Genomic DNA, 12,917 nt, shown 5'->3' with positions numbered 1-12,917 from the left:
CCGATTTTCTGAAGTAGATGGAAATCGAGAACGTCCGTGTATCGAGATTTTGATCCACGTTTAATATCACCAGCTGGTTAAAGTAAGTCTGCCAGCCTGCAACAGAAGCTGCGCCTCGGAGCAGAGATATCGGACGGGGCATGAAATGCGCCAGATTTAAAAAAAAATGTTACTTACACGAAAAACAACAAAAAAGAAAAGGCGAATCAAGTTGTTTTAAAACATTACGCAAAAAGTAAGTAAAACCGAATGAATAAAAAAAGCACCAAAACGTAGATATTGCTCTATACTTGCTTTGCCCCGCATGCCTTTCACAACCAAATGTGTCATCAATGCGAAGGAAGTGAGTTTCGTGGTCGGTTTTTGAGGACAGTACAGTGGACAAGTTCAGTTTTTTACAGATACAAATAACAGATATGTCAGGGAAAACTGTTAAGGTGCGCACTTAATCCCTTGGCAAGAAACTGCAGCCCTCGATCTTGTCTTGGAAGCAGAAACAGTAATAAAGCGGATGACACGAGCAGAAAGGCAGGCCGGTACCTCACACTGCCCCATTCGCCCAGCGATCATCTTTTCTGCTTGTTCTGCAGTTTTGTCTCTTTCAAGTCTGCTTTTTTTTTTTTCTTCGAAGGTGCACTTGTACTGACTGCCCAACTCGCTGCATTACTTCTACTGCTACTCGTTCTGGAGCGGAGTACGGCTGTGGGCGAATTAAAGAGCATCTAACCAAAAAAGTCCCATCTCATGCTCCGCGCGTCAAATTTCCCTTTCATTCTGTAACGGCATAATCTTACATAAGATTCCGCAGTGTAGCACACGGAACGATGGCCGGGGGTCAGGCGGTACGATGACATACTGATTGTATGCACACGCCCGGTATAGCTATCGCAAAAGGAATTGCAGTGGTCAGCGCAATAATGAAGTGACTGAGCGTTAATAACTAAAGCTTACTTTTGACAAAAGTGTGGCTAACGCATTCAATAAGGTGACAGCTAACTCATTATTCAGGGCGAACAAATAATCTAATTTACTGGTAGTATTTATGTGCCTGTTGTTGGATTTTTCTGTTTTGTTACAAATTTTAAAAATGTGTGCCATTGGTATTAAGCTCTGTTATTTGAACGCGCCATTACGCAGGTGTAAATTTAAGGCTTCAAGGATAGCGTAATGGGCGATTACACAGCGACGATTAAAATATATCCCACCGTCATATCTCTTGGCGGTGGCTTTATGAATAGTCGCTAGGACAACATAAAGTCTGGGCGAGAAAGTAGGTGGTAAATCGTCGCCACTTTATCTGGTTTTCTAATATCCCGTAATTGTTTAAAGTTTGCTTTGGAATAGCGCCACTGCCCTTGGGGAACAGCAGCATTTTCAATTTTTGTTTGTATTTTGATTTGACTGTCGTTTTAAGCTACTAAACGTTTTTTTCTAATTTGATAATTCAACTCATCGAACCGGTTCGCGAACTGGTTCGGTACGTGATTTTGTCGAACCGGAACTGAACCGGAACGAAATGATTTCGCCTGAACCAGAACCGTAACCGAACCGGTATTTTTTTCGGTTCGACACCCTGGTTTAAGTGGAAAGTAATGTCACATTGACACAGAGAAAGCATGCCCTTCAGAACAGGCAATTAATAATTACTAGGTAAGGTGGATACATACATCTTGCGCAAGTTCTGAGTGGTGATACAAACTACGAGAATGATATCGGGCGTAGAATGGCTATAGGCAGGAAAGTATGCCGCAAATATTTTCATAGAAGATCAGTAGGCTACCTCTATCACTAAAAAGTATACTGCCTACACAGCAGGCCTATCCCCTCTTCTATTTTTAGTAATCATAAACGACCTTCCAACAAACAAATTAAACTTTGATTATTGGCAGACCATTGTGTCGTATACTCCGCCATTCAAAGCAGCAAAAACGGAACTAAACTACAGTAAGACGTCGACACAGTTACACTATGGGGTAAAGAATATTTGAGGCCGTTAAACCTCAACAAATGCAAATCGATGTAATTTTCGCCACGGTTCATCATACCTACTTTATCGATTCGCTTCCTCTCGACAAGGCCACGTCATACAAGTATTTCGGAGTGCACACGTACCCGTCTCTATCATTCGCGCCTCACGTGCAGGCCATCTGCTCAGACGCTCTGCGCACACTTGGATTCCTTCGTGGTAATCTAAAATCTTCGTCTCTCGACATTTAAAAAAATAGCATACCTAACCTATGTATGCCCAAAGCTTAAACACGCATCGTCCGTTTAGAATCCATCCCAGGTATATCTAATAAACGATTGACTGATTGATTGTAGGGTTTAACGCGCCGACGCAACGCAGCGATGAGGCGCGCCGTATAGTGGAGGGCTCCGGATTAATTTAGACCACCTGGGGAGCTTTAACGTGCCCTGAAATCTCGTACACACGGACGTTTTTGCTTTTCGCCTCCACCAGAAGAGCGGCCGCCGCGGCATATCTAATAAACGAACTAGAATCTGTACAAAACCGCGCATGTTGCTTTATAACCTCACAGTTTTCTAGGGAAACTAGCGTCACCGCCTTAAACCACTCACTCAAAGAAATTTGTTAGGGGTGCCCTGAACTGAGGGTACCTAACCCGGCTGGTAGTTTCACAATAAAGCTTTATTCATTCATTCACCTGACATCTATCGCGTCACGCCGCATCATCTCACGTTTATGCCTCCTGCACACTTTCTTTTTTCGCCCACAGTCAAGGCACGAATTCTTAAAGCCGCCGAACAGAACGCCTTCTTGCATTAACCATTCAAACCCCATCGCACGAAATAACGGCCGTACATCCGCGATGAACGACTCCCTTTTCCCCCATATATAATTAAACTGTGGAATCACCCCCCCCCCCCCCCCGGCAACATTGCTGGTATACCTGACCTGACATCGTTCTAGGAGGAAAAGCTGGAAACCCACTTTGATTTCATTCAATAACCAAACATTATAGACACTGCGCCAGCGTACAGTATGTGTTTATTTTCACCAGTTAGTACTTGTTCTTGAATCTAATCCCCAGGGAAAGTGTTCTTTTATTGGTTTGTTGTTATTACGCGTGTGCATTACTGTATGATGAGTATTGTTTGTGTACATTCGTTGCCCCCCCCCCCTCTTATGTAATGCCCTCGGGCCTTCAAGGGTGCAAGAAATGAAATTAAGTGACACGAAACGCCTCAGCTGACAGCCTATATTTGCGCAGAAGACTAGATTTGACACTCTCGTAATCTCCCAAATCCCTCTCTTGGTAACTGGGCCGTCACGTCGGACGCCCTACCAGGCAAAAGCGTTAAAAAACGCCAAGTCTCAGCCTCCCTGGGAAACTGGGCCTGCTCGCACCTACGCTGAAAAATGACTTTTCACGCTGAAAAATGACTACGCTACTAAAATGACTACTAAAAAATGACTATGAAAAAATGAAAAATGACTACTAAAAAAGCGTCTTCTCGTAATAACCTCATGCGACCTCGCGAGGTCGCATGAGGTTATTACGAGAAGACGCTGGTCTTTTTCTTTGTCATTTTTCAGCGTAGGTGCGAGCAGGCCCAGTATCTCAGGGAGTTTGTGCGCTCCGAAAACTCTCCGAGAAAAAAAATCCCCGCATTTCCCCGTGGGGAAGAATGTGAAAGTGCGAATGCACGAGTTGAATTTGCCGAGCGCTGGTGCACGCGTACCTCGAGCGCACGTTCGTCAAACCAAGCATACCCACTCAGGGAGATTGGCCAACATTGGCAACAAAAACACTTCACCGTTCGCCGTATCGTGGCAAGGCTTGCTCAGAACGAGGAAGACGTCATAGCGTACGCCCATCCTTCGTTCGTCCTCCTGTCGCTGTGCGCATGCGCTCCGTACCGTACAAGAGCCGCGACTTGAATGTTGAAGCTGCTGTAGGTGATCATTCCCTCCACATGGTGGTCCAGACGCGGATAGTTCGCCCAGCCGAGGAAGAGGCAGCGCTTCGAGAGGCTCGGCGTGCAAGGCATCCGGATGAGCATTTCTTCCTCTTTTGCCGCCGATTCTCGCATCACCGGAGAAGACTGCTGGAGGCTCCCCTGCGGCGTCTCGGAATGCCACTAACCTTGCCAGTGCTTTTGTCGTTTGGAGGCACACAGCTAGGTCACTGCCATGGGGATGTCTGTCAAGCCATTCATTCCTTCATTTCAGAGACAGCTCGTCTGCCTTGTTAAAATGATTCTGATCAGGCTCTCTCACTCCTCTTTCTCCTTGTATTTCTGTCTTCAATCTATAGTCTAAATTCTTTCTTCGACTGCACCTTTTTGCCTATCTGGTTTTTTAGTTAAAAAAATACAATCTTCTTGGCCAATCCCCCTGAGTGGGTATGCGCCACTTTATGGGCCACCACCACCACCACCGCTAGAGACGATAAGTCGCGCTTGCAGAGTGGCGTACGAAAACGTCGACCAAAACGGCGAGCTCACTCTGGCCTTGATCAACATAAGGTCATTGAAATGGTATGCCGCCGACGTCAACCAAGAAACCACAACGATACTAAAACTCAACTTTGTGTCCGTCAGTGATCACCTAACGGCTTCGCCATTCAAGTGTTACGCGTTAGTGCAAGCTTCCCTGTATTTTTTTACTCACTAGTTCGCATCGCAAGTGCAGCGCCACAGACTACAGGCTGCTGTCACCATGAACTTCACTTCCGGACATTTGGAGCTTGACCCGTTTCACCTTCTCACGTTTTAGCACGATTTCCTGCTCTCGCTTTCTTTTTTCAAGCCGGAGTCTCTCTCGCTCGAGTTTACGCTATCGCTTCTCTCGCCCGAGTTCGCGTACGTTTTCGCGGCAGTCACTAACGTTCCTGCTCTCGCCATTTTTCTCGCTGGGGCTCAGCCTCAGTCTTCCAACGTTTAGCGGTCCCCCGTTTATTGATAAGCTCCTTGTATTCCGACTGCTCGTCATCGTCAGCCCCAACATCGAGTAGCGCCTGTATACTGCAGCGGCTGAAGAGGGGAAACCGGGGCCATGGCTGCCCGAAACGGAGAGGGTCGTGGAGGAAATGGGAGGATTGATTTAATCACTCGGGAATGACGATTATGATTGAGGCGCATACCACGCGGGGATTTAACAGCCTCTATCAGGTCTGGCTTCTTGGCGTGTCCGAAACAACCAAGAACAACTCTCTTCAAAGCTCCAATAACTGCGGTTTCAACGTTTTCAAATTCACTGCAGACTTAAGTACAGTCGGCAAAAGGCTTGTCTATAACGCGCGCCGCGGCATGCTCGGGACTGCGCGGGAGACGTCCAGTGATAACGCCTGGTTTCAGACCGGTACAATGTGAGCATGCGCGGCTCGTATCAGTGCGATGGCTGTGTCCCTTCTCGCTGTGCCCGTCGCCTTTGCTTCCACACCTTCTTTGACCGCAAGAAGCGCTGCGTGCCTGCTCTGCCGGGCTGGGAAACAAAAGCGGAGATATTACCCGCCTTAGCGCACGCTGTGCGAGTTTTTCCGTCCGCATTAGCTTTGGCGCAGAGCTGTTCATTGCGTCATCGCTCTGCCAATACGCTGCATGATAGCGCGTGCACCACTATCCGGTTTCTGCGCTCCGCTTTGAACGTCACTGCTGACGGGCTAACGCCACAATACTTAATGCACTGTGCAAGCGATCACGGACCGATATATAGTCACTCTATAGAACACCGGCAGCAATGCGTTTTCGACGACTGTTGCTCGTTTTCTCGCGTACAGAAAAAAAAAAAAAAAGACCTGTCTAAATTGCCTTGGGCACCGCGAAAATTAAGCGTTCCTCGTAGTTAAACGCAGCCAACGCTCTATTAACAATATCGCTGATCTCCACTTTTGTTTCCCGGCTCGGCAGCGCAGGCAGCGCTTCTCACGGCGAAAGAACGTGCGGAAGCCAAGGTGACGGGCACAGCGAGGAGGAACCACGACCAAGTATAGTTGGTCGTGGGAGGAACACAGCCATCGCGCTGATACGGGTCGCGCATGCTCGCATTCTACCGATCTCAAACCAGGCGTTATCACTAGATGTCTCCCGCGCAGTCCGGAGCACGTCGCTCGCGCTTTATAGACAATCCTTTTGCCTACTGTACTGCTTTCACACTGATGGAAGATTGGCCGCGTATCTGCCTGCTTCGCAGCAAATGACATCGAAAGACGATAGCAGTATGCCACCTCTACTACTAAAGCCTTCTCCACTCTTTGTTCCCACACCTCATGCTTTTCCCCTCTCCTCTCTTAATGAATCAAATAGGGGTTTGTGCAATAAATTCAATGTTCCCGCGTTGCCTCTGCTCGCGCGCCATCAGTCGGGACAGCGCGCATCTCTTTCTTTATCTTTTGTTTCTTGTTCTGCTTGGAACCGCACAGACAGCAGCGCTGTTCTTTTTGTGCTTGCTTTCAACTCGCATAAGCTGGAGCCTTATGCGCTATTTTTAACGCGCGGTTTTTTTACTTGCTATCGTGAAAACCCATTAAAAGAATGCAGTACTTACATTTTGCTTCAAATGTGCGTGAGGCCTCCTTCGCGCGAAATTATGGGGGCGTGTATGACTTGCGCCAGCATCTGTGTTGAATCTCCCGATGGGTACGCATCAGTAATGATCAGCATTATCATGTAGTTTGCCCGTGTCAGTAAAGTTATCGTCTCCGCCAAGGGCAGCCATGGCCCAGGTCTCGATTGTGTCGTTGTTCCACTACATTTCTGGTGCCGTTAAACCCGGGAGGATGACCGCACGCGACGACGGAGACCACCTACGTCCCCTCCGGCTTGAGGTTCCTAGAACCCCGCGATTTCGACTGTTGTTCCGCTGATCAGCCCCGCCCTCAGCCGGAGGTCGCCATGGCTGGCCCTGATTTTGTACTGACGATCGACCGTATGCGTGCGATGGATAAGTTGCGCCGAAAGCGACGTATCCTTCGCGACGCAAGTACCAGACTGCTCAAGGCAGCAAACGATCTTCTTGAAGCCGTCTCAGCGACTCCTCACGACCTTCAAGAGGCCATTGACCTTCTGGAAAGTAAGGACACCGCACTTTATGAAGTTGAAGTGAAAATTGTAGAGCTTCTGAACGATGATACAGTTGAGCGATATAATTTTGACGCATTGGCTTACCGAGAAACCATAGATCGTGCCATTAACCGTCTGCGCTCTGCTTTGAACTCTCGCCAGGCACCCGGCGTGACAGCCACTACCAAGGCACATCAGGCACGCCAATTTGACCTCGCCCATTGAGATCTGTGCTCAACGGCGTTCGGCGCGAGCACAGTGCGTTGTACGAGATGGAGCTGCCAGATACGGGGTCGTACACGTCTGTCACGCCGGGAAAACGAAGGGAGAGTGCACACCGCGTTGGGCACATGACGACGTACAGAACATCGACTGGGGATAGCGTGACGCCGGCAGGTCCGTCGGAGTACAACTGCTGTATGACGGCATTGCAAGAACCCGTTCCGTACAACGCTGAGAAGGGCTGTCTACCTCAAACTGGCTGCCTAGCTCAAACCGAACAAGATCAGGCGATCGAGAACAATTTGTCTGACAACATCCCGCAAGTCCTCGTGCAGGAACAAGCCATCGTTACAATGCACGATTCAAGGTTCCAACATGCCAAAGATGATCCTCAGCGGAAAGACATGCAGGTGGGAGCCAGCACGGAGTTAGCTTCGAGTGTCCCCGAGAAAACTAAACGTGACGAATGCGAGGCCACACGGGCCGCAGACAATGACGACTTAGTGGATCCCGTTCAAGTAGACGACGAAACACTTGAATTTAAGGACGTGAACAAAATGATAGAGCTGCCACGGTTTGATTTTGAGAGCTGTCATGGTTTGATTTTGAGTTCCAGTACGTCTTTGCACCCGACTTCATAAAGAGTGAATCGTTACCGGACCTTCGGAAAGGCCGACTAGCACCAATCTCAGTACTCCGGGAGGTTTCACCCGAACACAGATATGAGTTCCGTATTCCTGGAGATAGAAAATCTGCACCACTTGTGTTTACTTCTCTGAACTGCGAGGAGACCCAGTGGACTGGTCGAGAACAACGAGAACCATGCAGAGTGCCGACAACGAGCACGAAAATGAGCTCGTCAAGAGAAGAAACTTCCGAAAGATTCATCCGAAGAAGTTTCAAGATTTTTCTAAGAACAGTTCTCGGCTGTCTTCGCACGAGCCACCGCACCAACAAGACACTGACAGTTGCGCGACAACGCCTTTCGGGAAATGGCTGCAATACTATGGAATATCTAACCATTCAAAAGACTGTGTACAGAGTTTTGTGTACATCCACTTCGCTTTGGCGACGCCAGGCTGTGCTCAAGGCTGCACGATGGCGCATGCACCGCTGGAGACAAAAGAGGACAGCTTCTCCCGACAGCTCTTTCAGGATTGACATCATGGACCGGAAGCCAACCTTTTAGGATTGTGGCCTTATTCGTCCTCGCAGCGATTTTCTCGCGGGCGGGAGAGGGATGCGACCAGCCCTTGAAAAGGACGCCTGAGCGGAGGCCACGGGTCGCCAAGAAAAGCAGCGCTGTCACGAGGCTCAGGAAGAACTGACCCGCGTGGTTCCAACCGAAGAGTAAATATTCTGCGTTCAAGGCTGGACCACAAATCAGCGTAGGCAAGTTCGAAACGAACCAGGAGCGGCGCATCAGCTCGCGACGGAACGAGGCGTTCAAGGTGCCACTCAACGGGGCTCCTTCCGCAAACATCGTTCATAAGGAACGTGTTACAGGACGCAGGAAAGGATCGGTTCGGGCTGCAACGCTCGTGCCAGAACATTGAAGGACGCCGCTTGTGCCTTTAATAGCAGACGTGAACGTTGCGCGCGCGGGAGGATGTTGAATCTCCCGATGGGTACGCATCAGTAATGATCAGCATCATCATGTAGTTTGCCCGTGTCAGTAAAGTTATCGTCCCCGCCAAGGGCAGCCATGGCCCAGGTCTCGCTTCTCTCGTTCTTCCGTTAATAATCTGTATTAGTTTCGAATGGTTCTGCCTACACAATTTTTTTTTGTTGTAAATGTTCAACTTTTGGCCGGATGGCTGAATCGAAGGACGGCCGATCAGACGGACGGACGGACGGACAGACAGACAGACAAATTTTGTGTGTATGTAGCCCAAGAAAGACTATAATATATAGTCTTGTGCGAAGGACCCACGCGACAAAGACTCAGGTTCTCCTGTCACTCCTTCACATCCTCTAAAACCCGGGAAAATCTAGGTTAAGAAAATTCTTGCACTCCATCTAACAAAATAACGCGTAATGCTTTCGCATTACATATATAAGCAGTCTGAAATGTGTCTATGATTTTTTTGCGTTTTGATATTGCGATGAGGTCGCACCGTCAACACCTATTACAAGGAAGAGGAGAGCGACTCCATTACCCCCCAGGGCTTCCTACTTGATAGAGTCCCCTTCAGAAAGAAAATTTCATTGCCAACGCCTACGCCAACGCGGCATATACACCACACCTGACAGGGAATGGCGTAATAGTGCCACTTCCATCACGTCGACATGCACGGGCATGTTTTATGGGCAGGTTACACCGTGTAACCCATGCCCTTTTATGTGGCACTGTCCGACATGCGGCGAGATCAGAGATACCCGGTTCGATAAATGGCTCTCTCCGTACGACACGGATGTGCGCCTAGTGCTACCATCTAGTAACCCATCCTTTCTCGGAACTCTAGGACAATACGCACTAGAAAGTGATATCCGGACACTAGCCTTTGGCTATCGGTGCAAATACTTGTATTAATTCTCAGAACCATTCAATGAAGTTGCTTTATGATGATGATGATGGTGAGTCATGGTGGAGACATGGGCTGCGTTCCAATTCACGGACAGCTTGGTAGACTGCTTACGAAGAAGACTAATTAGTCGTCTAAAGGAAGAAGAATTAGAACGGCGCAGCTATGGTGGCTAGAAGCGCAGCGGTCACCAACGCAGACGACAACCTCGTAGCAGACTTGTTGAGTAACGCCAGCCGCTCCTTTCGTAAATACTATTACCGTTATTATTACAAACATTGTGTTATTTAAAACCCAAATATTCACCACGAGTAAATTATGCGAAATATTTCAATAAAAACAAGTTTGTATGTTACAACATTAATACGCAAAAAGGTGGCGCTGGCGTCACTTATTAGTTTGGACAGGAAGGTAGCCTGCATCGTTGCTGACTTCGCTGCTGTCTTCTCGAAGCAGTCTTCGTTGACTGCTTTGTTCGAATCGGAACGGGGATAAACATGGCGTACTGTCCGCAAAGACGGCAACGAAGCCGTCTAATCGGGAAATTGGAGCGCGCCCATGGTCAGACCATGCCTGAAAGACATGGTCTGACCATGTCCTTCGGGCAGCACAGAAGAATAAAGACGCCCATGAAAGACCTATAATGATCGCACAATGAACGTTCGTGGTATCCTCTCTCTTCCCAATCCTACTTACCTCCTCCTCCTCACAGGACTTCTGGCCGCTTCGTTTCTCTCGCTACCGCCAGGGGAGGGAGAGGGGAGGCCCTCTCATCACGTTTAGATGGCGATTGCTTTGCTCGACCTGTAGAATATGCGTGGCGACGGCACTGTCGTTCTCCGGCGAACGTCTGCTTACATTCTAGCCAACGCGATGGAACTGCAGCTCTGCTGTCGCAGCAGATTTCACACTGGGTGGTACTGGGTTTCATCTTTTATGAGGGCTGTAGTGAGCGAAAACCATAAGGTGGGGGTTGGTGGGTTGGCAGTAGGGCTAAGTTTGATGTAAAATTTCGGCAGCGGGGCATGCGGTGCCCTCGTTTTGCTCGTGCAGGGTACTTGAGAGTGGGTTGCCCCGGTACAGTAAATCCTTAACCAGTGCGGACTGTTCGCCGTAGTTTCTTGTTGAGCCATCACTGGTGCACGCATAGAAACGTAACCGTTTTGTTTCGCTTCGCCAACTTTATTTCGACGGTGCCACTTGGTACAATATTCGATTCGAGCGCATGCTTAAGCACCCTGAGTTTATGGGTCATCCATTCGCCCTTTGAGTCGCTTGTTTGCAGACGACGTTAGCACGCCCTGTAACGTAAAACACGTTGGCGTTAGTGTTTTCCATTGTGAGGAAGAAGAAATGTGTTTCCAATTTATCATAGCCACTTTAAACTAATTCGTTAAGCTTTTACTGAGATCATTTATTTATACTAAAAATGCTTTACTGAAACTAAGATTTAGAGGAAGCTTTTTTTTTCTTTGAAGAAAATACACTAAAGTTGAGTTCGTTCCTTAAATAGTCGGGTAGCACATGTCCCTCGCTTAAGGATCTTGATAGATTGACCGTTTGTGTTGGTGAAGGCTATCCCTATTGTTAGCTAATGGGTCAATCGACTTACAACGTTATCTGGATCAGAACGAAGTCTTCTCCAACTTCCAGGTGTACAAATAAAGCTTCCCAGCTTTTCTTCTGAGCCGTATGACTGCCCCTTCGGTTTACATAACAGTTTCCTTTGCAGAATATTAAAAGAAAAAAATAAACCAGCTCAAAATAACAACTTAACTGCCGTACAGACCTACTCAACATTCACTTCTGATTGATCTCTTTGTATTTATTCTTGTTCAGGGGCATTGCGGCACGGCTGGTCGTCATGGTGGGACGGGAAGTCAAAGTCCCGGAAACTTGTACATAAACTGCACGAGAAATTATTAGTCGGCAGTGGTTATCTGATGATTAGCAAAGTCACTGACTTCGTTTGTGCCCCCTCGTTCTTACTCACACACAAACATTTTGGGTTGAGCCGCGCTTTTCTAAGCCCGCGCTGGTGCACTGGGTACAAAGAAGCACATGCTGGTTGGAACTAAAAACAGGGTGCCAGCTGTTATTTCACTCTAATAATAAAACAAGATAAGTATTTCTCGTTTTTATCGCGTTGTGTAAATTAGGGAAATTTCTGCTAACGATGACACCAAACTTATCTCGGGCTGTATTCTGATGTCATCCCATTTCAGAAATGTCAAACTTGGGTTCGTTTTAAGACGTGGCGTATGTTCCGATTACATGGCCCTTGATCACCGCCAGTACAGGAAAACCAACGCCTCGCCTTGTTTGCCTTGTGTCCTTTTGTGTCGTTTCCCCTCAGCCAATGAGAGGAGCTCGCTCAAAGTTGACACGTTGAAGCAGACATGCAATTGAAAAAAACGCAGAATTTCGGCAATTTCGCATCGAGAGAGCTCCATTCTGCCTACAAGGTTAGTCAATGCACCATGGTGACGGGGAAGGTGTGGTGTGGAAAAAAATCACGCCTCTCCCCGAAGTGAATCATGACGAGTGGGCGAAGCACTGGGGATCGTTCTTACCATAAATCACCTGTGAGAGTGCTTACTACTGCTAAAACGATTTCAAATCCAATCCATTCCATACAATTCAATTTAATCCAATCCAATCCAAATCAAATTCATTCCAATCCTATCCAATCCAATCCAATGCTCCTCGCGCATGCGCAGCACGGGAGCACTCTCTCTCTCTCTCTCTCTCTCTCTCTCTCTCTCTCTCTCTCTCTCTCTCTCTCTCTCTCTCTCTCTCTCTCTCTCTCTCTCTCTCTCTTTCTACCCTTTTGTGAACTAACCTTTTGTGAACCTTTTGTTTACAGATGTTTCGATTTACACTGTGCTGTGCCGTGAGCACGGACGCCGGACGCCGGGCGGACAAGCCTTCGCCCCTAAAAAATCGTGGGGTACGAACATGTGTAAGTGCGGGACACGGCGATACCTATGGAACACTGGTCGGCATAAAATAGCGCCGATTCAAAGTGACCCCGAACGACTGACAGCGGTAACCGTCCTTCTCGGAAGGACAGTGTAATGATGCTTTCTTGGCGATGTTATCTTTCTTCTGTGAAAGCGACATTCCGGTTCCACGGAACTATTT

At 48.0% G+C, this 12,917-nt stretch overlaps 1 long non-coding RNA gene across 1 annotated transcript in view; it reads right to left on the bottom strand.

The window, feature by feature from the left end:
- Positions 1 to 10,919: 10,919 nt before the first annotated feature.
- LOC144161847 (uncharacterized) overlaps positions 10,920 to 12,917 on the bottom strand; it is a 47,026-nt gene continuing 45,028 nt past the window's right edge. The window contains exon 7 of the long non-coding RNA XR_013320504.1: positions 10,920 to 11,074. This is a non-coding gene — a long non-coding RNA (uncharacterized LOC144161847). The remainder of the gene's footprint in view (positions 11,075 to 12,917) is intronic.

The sequence above is a fragment of the Haemaphysalis longicornis genome, unplaced genomic scaffold, assembly GCF_048455015.1.
Source record: "Haemaphysalis longicornis isolate Haplotype H1 unplaced genomic scaffold, Haemaphysalis longicornis Haplotype H1 scaffold_12, whole genome shotgun sequence".
In the NCBI taxonomy this organism is placed as follows: domain Eukaryota; kingdom Metazoa; phylum Arthropoda; class Arachnida; order Ixodida; family Ixodidae; genus Haemaphysalis; species Haemaphysalis longicornis.
This window is presented reverse-complemented; position numbering and strand designations above follow the sequence as displayed.